This window comes from Salmo salar, chromosome ssa12 (genome assembly GCF_905237065.1).
Source record: "Salmo salar chromosome ssa12, Ssal_v3.1, whole genome shotgun sequence".
NCBI lineage: Eukaryota > Metazoa > Chordata > Actinopteri > Salmoniformes > Salmonidae > Salmo > Salmo salar.
This window is the reverse complement of record NC_059453.1, coordinates 30,807,448-30,814,959: the sequence shown is the minus strand read 5'-3', so window position 1 is coordinate 30,814,959 and position 7,512 is coordinate 30,807,448. Positions and strand designations below refer to the sequence as shown.

At 44.0% G+C, this 7,512-nt stretch overlaps 1 long non-coding RNA gene across 1 annotated transcript; it reads right to left on the bottom strand.

Annotated features, from left to right (window-relative positions):
• Positions 1-319: 319 nt before the first annotated feature.
• LOC106595722 (uncharacterized) lies at positions 320-6,818 on the bottom strand. The gene is made up of 2 exons (XR_001326452.2): positions 6,739-6,818; positions 320-964 (listed from the first exon to the last, which is right to left on the bottom strand). It is a non-coding gene; the product is annotated as an uncharacterized lncRNA (long non-coding RNA).
• Between the last annotated feature and the right edge of the window lie 694 nt (positions 6,819-7,512).

Below are 7,512 nucleotides of genomic sequence, written 5' to 3'. Positions count from 1 at the left end.
ACAGTTGACTCCACAAACACTTTCTCTACAGTATACAACTCTGAATCTAAAACTCTGAAATGTTCTTAATAGAGATAGAATTATATAATTTTGCTGACAACTTTCAACAATTCTACTATCAATATTTAAATGTTTTAGCCTAGTATTAAACTCAATACAAGTGAATGTCATAAATATATTCAAGATCATACTGACACATATGCATTCTCAAGACAATAGAATTGGCCTCATGTGCACAAGATGACAACTTATATGATAGTCAGATGTATAGGAGCATGCCAGATCAGATACATCAAGTTGAAAGACACAGAAAACAGAATGATGGTGTCAGCAAGTCAGAGCATCTTTATTGTATTCACAATGGGGTCTGTTGTTGGTGTCCCATTCAGATGTAGTAGAATATGTTGTTCTGGAGGTGTTAACCATAGAAATAGAATTACCAGAAAATAAATCCCCATTCAAGTCAATGTTCCATGATGGGTATCTGAGGGGCTTTAGCCATTCTAGAAAGAATAGTAGGATGGAATTCATATCTTAAACTAGAGTTAACCAGAACTGCCCTTAACAAATCAGACAGATAACGAAAATAGGGATTTTTCATCTGACGAAGACTTTGTATAAGTTGTAACGTTGTATTTTAGGTTGCATGAACAAAGCACTAATATTCCATGTGCTGGCCTTTCATTTCCTATACCCATTCTGGTGATTATATTTCTATGGGGTTAAACCGTTGCTTGCTGCAGTGCTCGCTGTGTGTGTGGGACCTTAAGAGGTATGTTTGGTTTCACTTGTGGAGACAACCTTGCCATCCACTAATTCCTCTGTGACGATCACCACCTTGCGTGTGGTGGAGGTGGAGGAGCTGGGGACGGAGCTGGAGGAACTGACAGCAGAGCTGAGGCCGGAGCTGGAGGAGCTGACGTGCGAGCTGGAAGAGCCGTAGCCGGATTACGAGGAGCTGAGGCTGTGAGGAAGGGAAACTCATGGTTAGCATAGTTAGCATCTATGATCATAATAAGTATGGTAACAACTTGACCTGCCTCTGTCTTCATTATGAATTTGAACACCATTGCTTAATACAGATGTCCGTGAAAGCCACCACCACCCCCTCCCATGACGAAACCGTAACCGCCACCGCCACTGCCACCCCTTCCCATGCCGAAACCTTAACCGCACCACCACAGGTTAGTCGAGGTAATTTGTAAAGTGACTATGCATAGATAATAAACAGCAAGTAGCAGAAGTATAAAAACAAAGGTGTAGGAGGCAGTGGGGGATGGGGGTCAATGTAAATAGTCCGGGTTCCCATTTGATTAATTGTTCAGCAGTCTTATGGCTTGGGGGTAGAAGCTGTTAAGGAGCCTTTTGGTCCAAGACTTGGTGCTCTGGTGTCGCTTGCCGAGAGAACAGTCTATGACTTCAGTTTCTTCAGTCTTTGACAATTTTGGGGCCTTCCTCTGACACCGCCTGGTATATACTGTAGGTCCTGGATGTCAGGAAGCTTGGCCCCAGTGATGTACTGGGCTATACGCACTACCCTCTGTAGCGCCTTACGGTCAGATGCTGAGCAGCTGCCATACCAGTCGGTGATGCAACCAGTCATCACCGCCTGTCCTTTTCCTTAAACTTAACAGTCCATTATTGCTTCATAGTGTTTGTGATTTTATGCATATACTCAGGTACCATTATATTAAGTTTCACTCAACTTTATGCATTTTCCATCCACTGTAGTTGTCTGCAGGTCCAACAAAAGTAGTTTTACTTCCCTTTCCAACTTTATAGCACCATGGGATGAGTCATTACTCCAGGCATCGTACCCCATGAAAAATCACCTCAGATGGGATTAATGATAGAACGTACTGTTCTTTTCCCTTAACACCATGGCAAGGAATTTGGCATCTGCAGCGTGCAAGAACAAGCTATTGCTTGTTTGCATATTTTCATATAACCAGAGCATGCGCCAGATGTTGCCATTTGAGTCCTATGTTCTGTATGTGGGAAAGTTGATTTGCATTTGGTTAAAGCCAAAGAGCATTGCAGAAGTTATGTTCTCATGTTAATGATTTGCAGTAGAATGGATTATTGTGACATTGGTGGAGATGTTGCACTATATACAGCTATTGCCTTTAAGTCAACACGGTCTAACTAGAATATGTAACAGAAAAGTTACATTTAACCTTTGTAGGTAAATTGTCTCCATAGCTGACATATTATTAACACGTAAGTTGCAGTGACATCTCACTGGGCTCACCATGTCATTTCTGTAATGAACACGAGGGAGACAGAGAGCTGGTTTCAAGCGCAGGGCACAGCAGGTGTTTAATGTAAAGGACCATAGGAGGAGGCAGGTAGCTGGGTCCAGGGGCAGGCAGCAGGTCATACACAGAGGTCCAAAAGGGCAACAGTACAGGCAGGGAAAAGGCTAGTAACGTAGTCCGGGAGATCAGGCAATAGGTAGATAGAAATCCGATAGGCTAAAGTACAGGCAAAAGGCGTCGTTAGTGAGGCAGGCAAAAACTATCATACATATGAGGATTAAATCACGCGAAAACCAGCGCTCCGAATAGATGTGTGTCCAAAAACAAACAATACTTCACAACGATTGGGTGCAAAGAACTGAACTAAACAGTGTGTGATAATGACATACAGGTGTGTGAATAGGTTATCAGAATTAGGGTGATTGGGATCTGGAGAGTGAGCTGCGTGCAGGGGATCTATGTGTTTGAGAGTGTGAGTTGGAAGCAGATGTTACAATTTCAACACGGACAATTGGGTGATATTTGGTTGAGATGTTGATCAATGAGATTATAACCTATATTCACCCATTCAAAAAGACAGACAAAAGTTTGTTGAATTCCCAAAGTGTTATCACTATGCTTTAAACCATCCAAAAACAATGGAACAACGTTGTCTGATTTTTCGTTTAGTTGTCATCTAAATGTGTTATAGCTGCACTTTCAACCGTTTAGCACAACGTTCAAATGGCAAAACAATGACAGAAATGTTGTGTGTTTGTACAACTCAATGTGCTGTCCCTGTGCTTCATCTAATAGCACAACCAAATGAGCTGATTTAGCATGACATCTATTGTTGGGTATGCTATTTCATGATAATAATTATGATAAAATGTAGTCTAGAGTAAATTGCACAGCCATGTCCCACTCTTATCCCTCCATTCCCCACTTTCTTTCGTACCCACATGTCTCTCAAACCCAGAGGAGTAAAATTAAAATAGTGTTTTTGCCTCTGGTCACAAAAGTTGAAGTTTGCATTAATCAAACATTTCTATCTCTATAACATCTCCTAAACTCTCCTGGTTTGTGTCGTGCATATATGCATCTCTCAACTATATAGAATAACATGTGCTATGACATGGCAGTGTGCAATGTACTCTCATGACCATACCTGCACTCTGCAGGCTTTTACAAACCCTCAGAAACTGGCATCTTGGTGCTGGCGTGGGATCGAGGATTGTGGGAGGTGGAAGGGGTTCATGTGGTCCATAATAGCCCTTTTCTTTTATACACTTCCTTGTCTTCACCATTAGCCTTTGCAACCTCAAAAAATAAAATGTTCTGTCTGTATGTTGTATTTAATTATTGGTATTGATAATTACTATAATCACAGAAACCTGTATCTGGGATGTTTTTTCCCCTCAACACGTCTCCTTCTCCAGTAGGGGCGATAAAGTCCCTAGACCACTGTTACTCTATCCACAAGCAAGCACACAAGGCCCTTCCTCGTCCCCACTTCGGCAAATCAGATCATGACTCTATACTCCTACTTCCTGTCTACAAGGTCAAACAGGAAATACCCGCTCCATAGAGGAATGGTCCCCGAATCGGAGACTAAGCTACAAGACTGCTTTGCTAGCGCTGACTGGAATATTTTACGTTACTCAGCCGATATCATCGACAAGCTAACCATCTCCGTCAATGGTTTTATTAGGAAATATTTTAGCGACGCTTCTTCCCCAATCAAAAGCCCTGATTTAACACAGAGTTTGGTGCTAAGCTAAAGGACAGGTTTAGCGCACAAAGGAATATCGCAGTCAACTCCAAGGCTATGGCTAAGGACACAAACAAGTACAAGAAGTCCTGCTACGATCTCCAGACAGCCATCAAACAAGCAAAAGGACAATATAGGAACACGCTGGAATCCTATTACCCAGACTCTGACACCCGCCGCATGTGGCAAGGGCTATAGTCCATTACGGATTACAAAGGAAGGCCCAGCCATGATCTTCCCAATGATGTCTCTCTACTAGAACAACTCAATGCATTTAATGCACGCTTCAACAAAAAAACAACACCGAGCCGTGCATGAGCGCACCCGCCGATTCCGAGCCCTGGGGGATCTCGCTAATCAGGTTAACACTCAGTATTCCAGGGCACGTTCTCAGTGCGTGCGCAGAACAGCCATTAACAACCTCTCCTTGTCTCAGTCTCTAATCCCCACGTCTCAAGCTGACCCCCATCATTCCTGTTCCCAAGAACTCTAAGACTACCTGCCACAATGACTATCGCCCTGTAGGACTCACATCTGTAATCATGAAGTGTTTTGAAAGGCAGGTTATGGCACACATCAACTCCATTATTCCAGACATCCTAGACCCACTCCAATTTGCATACCGCTCCAACAGATCGACACATACTCAATTGCACTCCAAACTGCTCTCACCCACCAAGAGAAGAGGAATACCTATGTGAGAATGCTGTTCAATGACACCTCCCTCTGCAACTGGATCCTGAATTTCCCGATAGGCCGAACCAAGGTGGTGAGGGTGGGCAACATAACCTGACCATCAACATGGCGGCCCCAAAAGGGTGTGTGCTTAGTCCCTTCTTGTTCTCCATGTTCACCCACGACTGCTTGGCCACGCACGACTCCGACACCATCAAGTTTGCTGACGACACGACGGTGGTAGGCCTGATCCCCGGTGACTATGAGACCGCTTACAGGGAGGAGGTCAGTGATCTGACAGTGTGGTGCCAAGACAACAACCTCTCCCTCAACATCAGTAAGACCAAGGAGCTGATCGTGGACAACATTAGAGGAGGGTGAGGACTCCCCCATCCACATCGATGGGGATGTAGTGGAGTGGGTCGAGAGCTTCAAGTTCCTCGGTGTCCAAATCACTAAGGACTTCAAATAGCCCACACACACAGTCGTGAAGAAGGCATGACAGCGCGTCTTCCTCCTCAGGACGTTGAAAAGATTTGGCATGGGCCCTCAAGTCCTCAAAAAGTTATATAGCTGCACCATTGAGAGCATCATGACTGGCTGCATCACTGATTGGTATGGCAACTGCACCACCCTCAATTTCATGGTGCCACAGAGGGTGGGGTGGACAGCCCAGAACATCCCTGGGGCCAAGCTCCCTACCATCCATGACTTCTATATCAGGCGGTGTGAAAGGAAGGCCCAGAAAAGACACCAGCCACCCAAGCCATAAACTGTTCTCACGGCAAGTGGTACCAGTACGTGACACCAACGGGCTCCTGAACAGCTTCTGTCCTCAGCCATAAAATGGCTAAATAGCTCATCTCAGTTACCCAGAAGCTTCTCGTAAAAGTTTGCCATTTCCTTTTTTACTTTTGGAGGGAATTTCGTTAACAATTATGATTACCTTTGTGCAAAGGAAGGAAGCGAAGTTTCCTCCTTCGCCACATGGAAACTCTCGGCTAAAGTCCTCCCTTTAATTATTTTCACCAGTATTTATCTTGACTTTGTGGCTGTGGAATCTAGTGGAAACCGCTAATCATCCGCACACAGGGTTAAAATCACGGTACCAGTTTACGCACCGCCTTTGCCCCAATTCTGATTCATCCAAATAATCAATGATGAAAACGGAAAACCAGGAACCACTGCCGCTGGTAATCACATTATTCTACGTGAGCCTTGACAGATTCTCGCCGTTTCATCTGTCCACAAAAATCTGTCGACGAGATATTACTAAATAGCTAACCAAATCACTACACGGCCTATCTGTACTGACCCTTTTTATGGATTTCTTTATTTTTGCACTTACTTTATGCACACTCGCAGGACTCTACACACTCACATTGATACTCCAACAAACACACATGCACACTCACACACACACACACACACACACACACACACACACACACACACACACACACACACACACACACACACACACACACACACACACACACACACACACACACACATCTGCTAACCATGTGTGTGTGACAAATAACATTTGATTTGACACACACAAACACACACACACACACACACACACCTTAATTTTCTCACACACACAGAACACACACACACATTCATGCTGACTCTACACACATGCACACACACTCACACACACAATCATCATATACGCTGCTGCTACTCTGTTGATCAGACACAAGCAAAGAATGTACATGTTTGACAGGAATGAACATGCAGAACCCCCCCAGGAGAAAATGTATGAAGCATGAACTATGTAAAGTGACCTCTGCCTGTCCTCTCCCCTCCAAAAAGATGGCAGACCGCACAATCTGGTGGGCCATGATTATGTCCTAGCTAAATTCCCAAATCTGGCCCTCCAACCGTGATGACCATCTAATCATCCCAAGCTTTCTAATGGACTTTTTCACCCCCTCAGCTCTCCCCTGCAGCTATTCCCAGGTTGTTGCTATAAATAAGAATGAGTTCTCTTCTCAGTCAATTCACCTGGTAGAATAAAGGTTAAATAAAGCAATGGTGTACACCCACCTCTAAGTTTGGATTGCAGCTTGTGCCTACTGTGCAATCACCCATAAAGGGTGGCAGGTAGGCTAGCAGTTAGAGAGGGGGAGCCAGCAACCGGGTTGCAAGATTGAATCCCGGGTCCGACGGGAAAAATCAGTCGGGAAGTGAGCTGGCAACCGGAGGATTACTGGTATCAAATCTTAGACATCATTGCCTGCTGTTGTGCCCTAGAGCAAGGCACTTAACCCCCCACAACAAAAGCTCCCCAGGCATCCAGTGTGGCAGCACCCCACACCTCTCCAAAAAATCTGTATGTGTGGGTCGGGTAAAAAGTTGAAGTCATTTCGGTTTGGACCTTGTGTGCAATTGACCAATAAAGTTCTTAATCTTAATCTTAAAAACAATATAAACTCTAACTGAAAGCAGATAAACAATATTTTGCAAAGTAAAGGAATACCTTTATTATTATTCCCCCTACTGGAATGTACTTTACACTGACATTCAGCTAGTGGCATGAAGTGTTCAGTTTTAGTTGGAATTTAGTTTGATTCTTTATATAAATAGAGCATGCAAAAGCTTGTTTGTGTGTAAACTAAGGTATACTGCTTCATTTTAGCCTCAACCTTTTGTAATTCATAACTTATTATCTGTTTGTTTGTGGCTGTCACACGGAGCAAAGTACAGCAGTGCAACGTTGTCGCCACTGTCACTCACCAGATTCACCTGTAACTCAACCCCTGTCCATTGGCATTACGTAACTGGTTCTTCCAGACATACAATGTAGAAACAAACAGACGC